This window comes from Arachis hypogaea, chromosome 6, assembly GCF_003086295.3.
Source record: "Arachis hypogaea cultivar Tifrunner chromosome 6, arahy.Tifrunner.gnm2.J5K5, whole genome shotgun sequence".
Classification (NCBI taxonomy): Eukaryota; Viridiplantae; Streptophyta; class Magnoliopsida; order Fabales; family Fabaceae; genus Arachis; species Arachis hypogaea.
Window position 1 is genome coordinate 97,220,985 of NC_092041.1, and position 10,511 is coordinate 97,231,495.

Below are 10,511 nucleotides of genomic sequence, written 5' to 3' on the forward strand. Positions count from 1 at the left end.
ATACAAGTGTTGCTTTTTCTTTTGGATATGCAACCATACAAGTGTTGTCTAATATTCAAAATATGCAACTAATAAAAAGGTTACCTTTTTGATTAAAAAAAATTACTTTCGTAATAAAAATACAACAAAATTAAAATTTATAATAAAATTTTTTGTTCATACATGTGTAATTATTTTAATTAATAAATAAATTTGTGCACAATAAGAAAAAATTATAAAAGAGACAAAATAACTAATAATAAAATTCTAATTAAAATAGATATTAAAAAGTTCAAAGTATTTCAAATACATGTTCATCAATAATTCTCAACAAAATAATAAAATTCTTGTCTAACAATAATTGTCATAACAAAATAGTAATTAATATTTATTAAAAAATACCAATCTACTTGCATATTTTATATCCATACTTGACTTGTCCCATATGCTAAATCTGCAAATAATATACAACAAAAAATAAGCAACTTATTATTAAAACTGAAAAATTATAATAATAAAATTTTTTTATGATATTAAATATTATAAATACAAAAGCAATAAATAGGTCTAAAATCTCCTTCTAATGTGACTAAGGTATAGGACGATAGGATTCCATTGAAACAAAAGAGATATATTTAGAGACACAATCAATGCAAAAAAGTATAACAATTCTGATGCAAAGGTGTCATCAAAAGAAAAAGAAAATGTTATGCGAAGGTTATTCAAGTCATTATAACATCGATTGTTACCTTAATATAATGTTTCTCCATCCCTCGTTGTTTACTCAGGCTGCCATCTTTTGATACCCAAACAAAAATAAAAATAAAAAAAAAATTTTTTACTTCACAAGTTCACTTTTGCTTCTATCTTCTGCTGTGTTGTGTGTTTCTGCAAAACAAAGTTCACTGGTAAGAAGTCACACTCACATCACCTTCTCTATTATTTGTGACTTTCAGAGCCTATTTATTATGACTATGTAATGCAATGAAAACTTCTCATGAAAGCAAATTTAATCCCAGGCCATACTTGAAAAGCGCTACAACATTCTGTTCCCTTTGAGGGCCATACTTGAAAAGTTGACACACACTCTATATGAGACAAAAGAAAAAGAAAATATTTAATTGAAACCACATAATAAATTTGATCAAGTATTTCAACAAACAAAGCTGGTCTCTTAGTCTTGATTCTCTTCGGAAAGAAAAACTATAATAAAAAAGATCACAGTTAGTTAAAAGTATAAAACATGTCTCTAACTTCCATTAAAAACTTCAATAAAAAGGTTAAAAAATTGGAAACAGCAGCTATATATTTTCACAAAACTGCAGCTAAGCCATATGAAATTGGAAAATTCCAGATGATAAAAAATTATTAGTGTATGTTAATTAAACGATGAATTCAATGCATTTTAACTTAGGAGGTGCGTTGTAAATCCTTGACTATATGATGATGAGTCCAATAATGTCAAAGGCACATGCCTTATGCCTATGCATCTTGGGATTAACAAATATGAGACTTCTTTTTAAGGAGACTTTAGCTACTCACTTCAATATAATCCCCACTACAACCTTATACATCTGTCAATCAAAGATTCATGATAATGGCATCAAAGCACCGCTTGATTATTATTCATAAGGAGGCAATTCATGAGGAAAAGTATTTTAGAAAACATACAAAGCGGAAGTTCCCAAATCTCCATAAACCACACCAAGACTCTAATATGCAAGCCGAAGAATTAACAGAGCAGAAAATTTCTGTAGAAATAGAAACAGAATTAACAAGGAACTTAATAGAAATTACTAGTATCCAGTACAATATCTTGTAATTGGATCTGGAATGAAGATTTCCAGATTGAAATTTTACCATTTAACACTCCAAGAGTCTAACATCATCAACAAAAAATTGTGTTCTAATACAGATAACAAGTTATTAATTTCCAGCATCTGAACTTACAATGACACCATATTCTGAAGCTGATTAAGTTCTTGAGGAATCAAGCTAGAGAGTTGATTATTTGACAAATCACTGCAACATAGAATGACAAAAACCAATTAACAAACAGATTTCATAAGGAAAAAAAAAGACAAATGACTTGCATGTCCATAACACTTCTAAGATTAGCAAATTCTGCTGGAATAAATCCTGTTATATGATTTCTGCTCAGGTTCCTACAAAAATCAAATAATAGCCGTAAGTAAAAGAGAAACTGCCAGATTCGAAAAATAAATAAATAACAAGAAACTTGCCACAGTACTCACAGCTTTAGAAGATGTTCCAAGTCACCGAGGGAAGAAGGAATGGAGTCAATTATATTATTATTTGAAATACGCCTAAGAAGGAATCCAAAACCATTCATCAGTATGAACCAGAGGGATATAAACAGATTTGGATCTGGAATGAACAATATGTAGAAATCTGAATTTTTAGTCTACTTAGCATTTAGATTTGTGCTTGAATTTCTCTCGAATATTTGAAATAGACTATTATATAAAGGCATGCTCCTATACCCCAACGATTCACATTCAAAATAATTATATTGAATAATTTAACCTCTTTCCTTTTAAGATTTTTCAACATGAACTCTTTTGCAAGCATGGCACAAGCATATATCTACTGTACTACCTAATCAAAATAGCATATCTTTGAATTTCTATATATATAGTATTGAATCTAATTGATAAATCATAAATGCAATCATTCAACTCCATCAATTTATTAAGGAATTGGTCCAGAAAAAAAGAATGAAAAAAATTATTAAGGAAGTTAATTATGCAAGATTGCTAGACAAGATAGGTTTTAGAAATTTCATAGTTTTTCAAATAAAACAAAAATCCAACTGGGGAAGAGAAAGAGAAATGAAGAGGAATATGGAAAAGGGAGTTTGAATCTTACTTTTTCTTTGGATAATTAAAGCTTCATAGATGAGTATAGTGTACATGTTTCTTAGATTGCATTTATAATGAAACTAACAATAAAGTAGAAACTTTCAGCACAGATTTGAAGACTTAAAAAAAAAAGTAATGTGAAAATGAATAATATATAGAGTCACATTAGGTCCCTAGATATTTTTATTTTAAATTGTTGGTGCAGAAAGTAGAAACTATATATGTGATACCCCACAAGCCACACTTAATAATATAATTGGCCAGACACACACCCATCTAAATCTGTTCCTCCTCCCATTACTTTCTTTCACATTATCAGTATAACAGCAAGCTATCTAATCACTCTCATCTCTCCAACTAACAATAACGAGCAATGTCTTGAAGTAAGACACAGACACGAAGACGGAGACACAACCGACGATGCTGAAGACGTCTCTGTTTTTCATAGTTAGTGTAAGCATTTGAGTTGAGTTGAGTTGAGTTGTGTATCATATCGTCATTTAGAAAGGTTCAGCTTATTTAATCCATTTATAAGTCTGATTAGTGTTTGAAACGGGAGAATACAAATTTGTACAGTTCCTTTAGAAGACTTGTTACTTTACTTATCAGGAAGTTAATTATATATTTTATAATATTAAAGTGATATAACACATCACCCAAATGATGCATTTTACCCTCTAAAATGCAGCTTGCAACACACTCTAAAGGAACTTAATCACAACAAAACTACTTATTTGTACTTGGAGAAAAACAAAAGATAGAAGAAAGAGTAACCAATGACTGAGACAATATAACAAACAGAAAGAGCGCAAAGCTGAATAACAAGCTTAGTTAGTTACTTAGTTACCTTCGAGAGTGAATAATATCTTTGGTTAGTGTAACCACAGGCTCAATGTCCCTCAAAATCTCCTCTTCCTTCTCCTTCCACAGGTGGTACGGGTTTGTAGCCGGTGTGGCGGCAGTTCACCACGCTCGATGCTGAGGTGGCGCAAGAGTGAAGCGAAGGTGTCGATGAAGCAAAAACTGGCGAAGAAGATTAAAAGGAGAAGAACTTTTCATAACTAAAATTTTCCAGAATAATTGCTAATCTAAAAAATTAGGATTCAAAACACAAAAATAGAAAAGAAAAACAGAGGCAGAATCATGAGTACCTGAACAATGATCAGCGCTGATGAACCCTAGCAGAAGAACACCGGCAAATTGGAAGAGACCAGAGATGAACGGCAAGCAAAACTTAGAGAAGCTCGAAACAACAAATAGCTCAGAAAAACAGCAAATAAACACACAATTTCCTTTTTCTTGAAAAAATCACACACACACACACACAATTGAGCAATTAGAGTAGGAAAGGGAAGAATTGAAGTGCGCACCTAATGAAAAGAAACAAGTTTGGCAGCAGATCAAACGCAGAACAAAACCAGATCTTGTACTATGCAATTTTTCGGCAAAATGCAGAAAGAAGTAACCGATACAGTGCAAAGAACAGAGAAAGAGAGGAACACGAGGTAACACAAAGAGAGCATAACAAGGCAAGTAGGGAGGAACGCAAAGAGAGAGGGAATGCTTCTTCGCGAGTAGAAAAGGAACCACGAATTTCATCAATTTAGGGGTTAGGTTACCAGTAGCATTTTGTTTCAACATTTTGTTAGGAATGTGAAGATGATAAATGAATGAAAGTTTTTGTGTTTGAATCAGTTGGTTTCCTATTGATATATTTAGAGGAAAAATTGAAATTTAAAAGAAAAAAATACATTTATATATTTTAGACAACACTTATAATGAGAAGCTTATTAAAAATTTTAAAGCAATTTTAGAAAAGTGTAATTTATGTACATGATAAGCGTTGCATGTGTATTTTGCTGAAGCAACGCCTTTCATGTGTTCTCTATCTAATCAAAGGGAACACTTATGTAGTGTTAGTTAAAAAAGTGTTGCAATAGCAATATTTCATTGCAACAAATATTAAGCATTGTTTTTTATTATTTTAAACAACACTTTTTAAGTGTTACTTACAGTATATGTTGCAATAGATAAAAAATATTGTAGTGAAGGAAGGTGATATTCTGGATGCTTTCGCAGAAGGTTTCGAACGAGCTGTTAATCAGGCAAAATATCTCGTCCCTAATGGAGAATTCTCAGCTATGGATCCTGGTAAATTAATTCGGGACGGTAAGCTTGTAGATGATGAAGAGATTGCTGAGGAAGGGGATGATAATCTGGCAGATTAATACTTTACATGTTTTCTTTTTGTTTTGTTAAAGAGACACTTCTGTGTATTATTTTGGATGTATTTCCATTTGTTGGATTTGAATTGTGTACTTAAGTACTTCTTGTTAAGAACTGATAGATTAGGTTTTGTTGTTTCCTAATCAATTTCTATGTAGCCATTTTGAGGCTTAATGAGTGTGGTTGTTGCGCATCCGTATTATGATAATGCGACTTTTGGTTTTATTAGTAGTTCCTTTTGAAGGAATATGATGTCTGATAATTTAGAATAGTTCCCAATTTTAGAGGAAGATATGCGACAAGATATGTAAAAGAAATTAAATTTTATTTCTAGCAGTACCTGTACAACTTTATTCTAGGTTAACCAGCCTCATTAAAACCCCTATGAGCAAAAACCCCCTTTGGGAAAAAAATTCTCAAGGTAGGAAAAAGAATACTGGTATGCTGCTTATTGCTAACTGTAATATTGTTTCAATGAGTTGATATTCCATGTGTTGGGAATATGGGTGCCATCTAGCTGTTCCAGCTTATATGCGTCTTGACCCAGTACTTCAGATATTCGGTACGAACCATCCTAGGTTGCTGCGAGCTTCCCATGAGAAGGAGGTCGGCGAGCCTGCTCAGTTTTCCTAAGCACTAAGTCTCCATTGCTGAACAATCTTGGAATTACTTTCCGATAATATCGTCGGCCAACTTGCTGCTGTAAGGCCCTATGCCGAACAGCTGCTGTCTCTCGAATTTCTTCAATTAAGTCAAGCTCTACTTGCCGAGCTTGTTCATGATGCTCGGCTAACGTCCGCATGGACCTTTGGGATACTTCCATGGGGATCATTGTTTCAGATCCATAAACCAGCTGGAATGGGGTCTCCTTGGTCGTCGAGTGGGCTGTAGTGTTATATGCCCATAGTACCTCAGGAACAAGTTTGGCCCATAACCCTTTCGCATTGTCGAGCTTTTTCCTTAACGCTTGCAGGATGACCTTATTAGCGGCTTCTGCCAGGCCATTAGACTGCAAATGCTCCACAGAAGAAAAGTGTTGATTTATCTTTAAATTCCACAAAAATTCCTTGAAACTATGGTCAGTGAACTACCGACCATTATCAGTTATAATGTGACTTGGTATACCAAATCTACAAATTATATGTTTCCAAACGAAGCTTATCATTTGTGATAACGTGATTTTTGCCAGCGGTTGCGCTTCAATCCATTTAGAGAAGTAATCTATTGCAACTACTAAAAATTTCACCTGTCTTGGAGTAGTGGGGAAAGGTCCGAGGATATCTGTTCCCCACCTATTGAATGGCCAGCTTACCACTGAATGATGAAAATGTTTGGCCGGCATGTTAATGATCGGTGAGTGCTTTTGACAATTATCGCAGGTTCTGACTTTGCGCCTGCTATCCTCCCATATTGTCGGCCAATAAAAACCTGCTCGGAGTACTTTCTGTGCTAGGCTCTGAGCTCCAGAGTGTATGCCACAGATCCCCTCGTGGGCCTCGGATAAGACAAGATCAGCTTTTGACCTGTCCAAGCATTTTAACAAAGGTCGAGAATAACCTCGCCTATACAGAGTATTATTTAACAAGGTAAAAAAAGAAGCTTGTCGTCTGAATTTGCTCTTATCTTCAATTTCCTCTGGAATGGAGCCATGACGGAGGTATTGAATATAAGATTCCTGCCAACTCTCTTTATTCAGAATGTTTAAAATGTTAACTGTCTCAATGCTCGGTTTATCTAAAGTTGATTGTAAAAGTGTAGCAGTGTGTGCTTGCGTGATTTTGCTCTCGAGGTATATGAACAATTTCAATTTTGGAAAATTAATTTAACAATCTTTGGACAATGCTCAAGTATTTCAATAAAATCTAATCTTTTGTTTGAAAACTTTGATTTACTTGCTGAACGACTAATAAGGAATCACAGTAAACTTTTAAATTATCAACATGTAAATCGGTAGCTAACCTGAGCCCAGCTATGAAGGCTTCGTATTCGGCCTGGTTATTGCTGGCTTTAAATGAAAATCGGAGCTAATGTTCGAGAGCTATGCCATCCGAGCTTTCTAGCAACACACCTGCACCAGCTCCTTGAGTGTTTGAAGCGCCATCAACGAACAATGTCCAGGACTGACCCCTATCATCGGAATAAGTGTCAGTAAATTTGGCCACAAAATCAGCCAAACATTGTGATTTAACAGATCCTCAAGGTTCGAATTGAATGTCGAACTCTGAGAGTTCAATGGACCACTTAATTAGTCGTCCTGCTAACTCAGGCTTTGAAAGTATCTGCCGAAGTGGGTGTGCTGTTCTGACAATGACCGTATGACTCTGAAAATAAGGTCAGAGTCGTCTTGCGGAGAAAATTAATGCTAGGACGAGCTTTTCAAGCTTTGGATATCTAAGTTCTGCATTTTGTAGTGACTTGCTCATGAAATATACTGGCTGTTGATCTTTGTTGCTTTCTGTAATAAGAACAGAACTAATGGTCACATCAGTAACAGACAAATATAAATATAATGGGAGCATAGGTTTCGGCAAAACAGGTGGTTTGGAAAGGAACTGTTTCAAGCTCAAAAATGCTGCTTCACACTTTTCATCCCAAGAAAAGTTCTTTGCATTTTTCTTTAAATATTGAAAAAAGTTAAAGGATTTGGATGCCAAGCACGGCAAGAATCTTGACAATGCCGCTAATCTGCCTGTTAGCCGTTGAATTTCCTTTGTCATCTTCGGACTATGCATATCGAGTATTGCTTGGCATTTCTCTGGATTTGCTTCGATACCCCGACTTGTCAAGATAAAGCCGAGGAATTTTCCACCCCGGACACCAAAGGCACACTTTTCGGGGTTTAGCCTCATGTTGTATTTTCTGAATTGTGTAAATATTTCCTCAAGATCTTGTATGTGGGACTGGCCGATCTTTGTCTTAACGACCATGTCGTCGACGTATACCTCGATATTTCTACCTATTTGTTGTTCAAAGATCTTGTTCATTAGTCTTTGATATGTTGCACCTACATTCTTTAAACCAAAAGGCATAACATTATAGCAGTAATTACCATATTCAGTTATAAATGCCATTTTTTCTTGGTCTGATGGATGCATAAGGATCTGATTATAACCAGAATATGCATCCATGAAACTCAAAGTGTCGTAACCACAAGAATTATCTACTAAAGTGTCTATGCAAGGTAGAGGATAAGCATCCTTAGGACAGGCTTTATTTAAATCAGTAAAGTCAACGCACATGCGCCATTTATCGTTATTCTTTTTTACCATAACAACATTGGCCAACCACATGGTGAATCTGATTTCTCGGATGAATTGCGCGTCGAGGAGTTTGTTGACTTCTGTCATGGAGGCCAATCGCTTCTCGGCTCCGAGGTTTCGCTTTTTCTGAGAAACTGGTCGGGCTGCCAGATTGACTGCTAATTTGTGTGTGATTACTGACGGACTAATCCCTGGCTTATCCCCAGAAGTCCAAGCGAATAGGTCGGCGTTCAGACTCAAGAAACTGATCAGCTTGTCCCTGACCTCATCATCAATTAATGTTTCAATAAAAGTAAATTTTCTTGGATCTTCGGTTAGGGCGACCTTTTTCAGATCTTCATTAGGCATGGGGCATTCCTGAAAGTTGGCCCTTGGGTCTAACTCTGCCAAGATTGATTGTTCGGATTGTATAGAGTTGACCCGAGCTTCGGTGTTCCTTCTGATAGGCTTCAAGCTTATGTTGTAGCAGTTCCGAGCTTCTTGTAAGTCACTGTGTATAGTTGCGACAATGTTATCCTGCACAGGAAACTTGACACAAAGGTGATATGTGGAAACAATAGCAGCAAATCTATTTAAAAAGGTCTCCCTAAGATAACATTATAAGGACTAAAACAATCTACTATGAGATATTGGATGTCCTGTGTCTTAGATAATGGTTGTTCGCCGAGTGTAGTTTGTAACCACACAGACCCCAGGACAGGAACTCGTTCCCCTGAGAATCCGACCAAGTCTTCTGAATATTGCTGCAAAATGTTAGTGCTCAGTTTCATTTTTTGAAATGTGGCAAAAAAAGTACATCAGCGCTACTTCCTGGATCAAGCAGTACTTTCCGAACAATAAGGTCTCCTTGTTGGATGGAGACAACAACAGGGTCATTGTAGTTAGCGTGGCTGCAATTGAAGTCGGCGGGGCGAAAAGTCATCTCGGGAATGTCCTGAATTGGTTCAGAATTGTGAGTAGTATCCTCAACCACTAACATAGCTCTGTAAGTCTGCTTCTTGGCTGAGCTTGTATTTCCTCCACCGGCATAACCTCCCGAAATACAATTGATCACTCCCCGAGGTTGAGCCGGAGCTTTATCCTTTTCCTTTGACGATGGACTTGTTGTAGGTTGCTCAGAACTGGATGTTGTTCTCTTCTGTATATGTCCTGCAACGAATTTGTCAAGATAGCCTTGTCGTGCCAAATGCTCCAGTAGATCTTTAGCAATTACACACTCATCAGTTGTGTGGCCGTGTTTCTGATGAAAGGTGCAGTACTTCGATCTGTCAATGTTTTTGGGTTCGGGATAACTGCCCGCCTTACGGGAGGGTTTGATCAACTTTGAATTCAATATTTCTTTCATAATGTCATCCCTTTTAGCATTGAACTAGGTGTATGATTCATAACGGGGAACTGGCTTGAAGCTCTTCTTGTTATCGCGAGCTCTTTCATCATCTTTAGTGACCGACTTGTCTGTCTTTCACGCTTGGCAGAGTTCTTCGATATCTATCTGTCCTTTAGCCTTCTCACGGAATTCGGCCAAGGTTTTTGGCTTAGTGACAGCAATGGTCTCCTGAAACTTTCCTGGACGAAGGCCGCTATTAATGGCATGAAGGTGAACCTCAGGGTGGAGATCCGAGATTTTCATGGCCACCTTCGTGAACCGAGTTATATAATTGGTGGACGAAATTGTGACCCTCTTTGTATTTGCATGAGATTTATTTAATGGCTATTGATTATGTGTGGACACAACTCCGTTCATCTTAACCAGCAAGTGTACTGGGTCGTCCAGGTAATACCTTACGTGAGTAAGGGTCGATCCCACAGAGATTGTTGGTATGAAGCAAGCTATGGTCACCCTGTAAATCTCAGTCAGGCGGATTCAAGTATAATTGGATTATTGGTTTAAATTTGATTAATGGAATAAATAGAAAATAAAGATAAATAAACTAAGATAGAAATACTTATGTAAATTAATGGTGGGAATTTCAGATAGGCGTATGGAGATGCTGTGCTCCTCTCGAATTTCTACTTTCTTATTACATTCATCCAATCCTTCTTACTCCTTTCCAAGGCAAGCTGTATGTAAGGCATCACCGTTGTCAATGGCTACATCCCATCCTCTCAGTGAAAATGGTCCTATGCTCTGTCACAGCACGGCTAATCATCTGTCGGTTCTCAA

At 36.3% G+C, this 10,511-nt stretch overlaps 1 long non-coding RNA gene across 5 annotated transcripts; it reads right to left on the bottom strand.

Annotated features, from left to right (window-relative positions):
* Positions 1-233: 233 nt before the first annotated feature.
* Positions 234-4,569, bottom strand: LOC112697047 (uncharacterized). Of its 5 annotated transcripts, none has more exons than XR_011862927.1 (10): positions 4,232-4,569; positions 4,013-4,094; positions 3,709-3,884; positions 2,235-2,306; positions 2,084-2,144; positions 1,930-2,001; positions 1,651-1,730; positions 1,006-1,067; positions 729-867; positions 234-433 (listed from the first exon to the last, which is right to left on the bottom strand). It is a non-coding gene; the product is annotated as an uncharacterized lncRNA (long non-coding RNA). The 5 variants fall into 5 exon arrangements; XR_011862926.1 differs by having other exon boundaries at positions 2,073-2,144; XR_011862925.1 differs by lacking the exons at positions 1,006-1,067; positions 1,651-1,730.
* Positions 4,570-10,511: the final 5,942 nt, after the last annotated feature.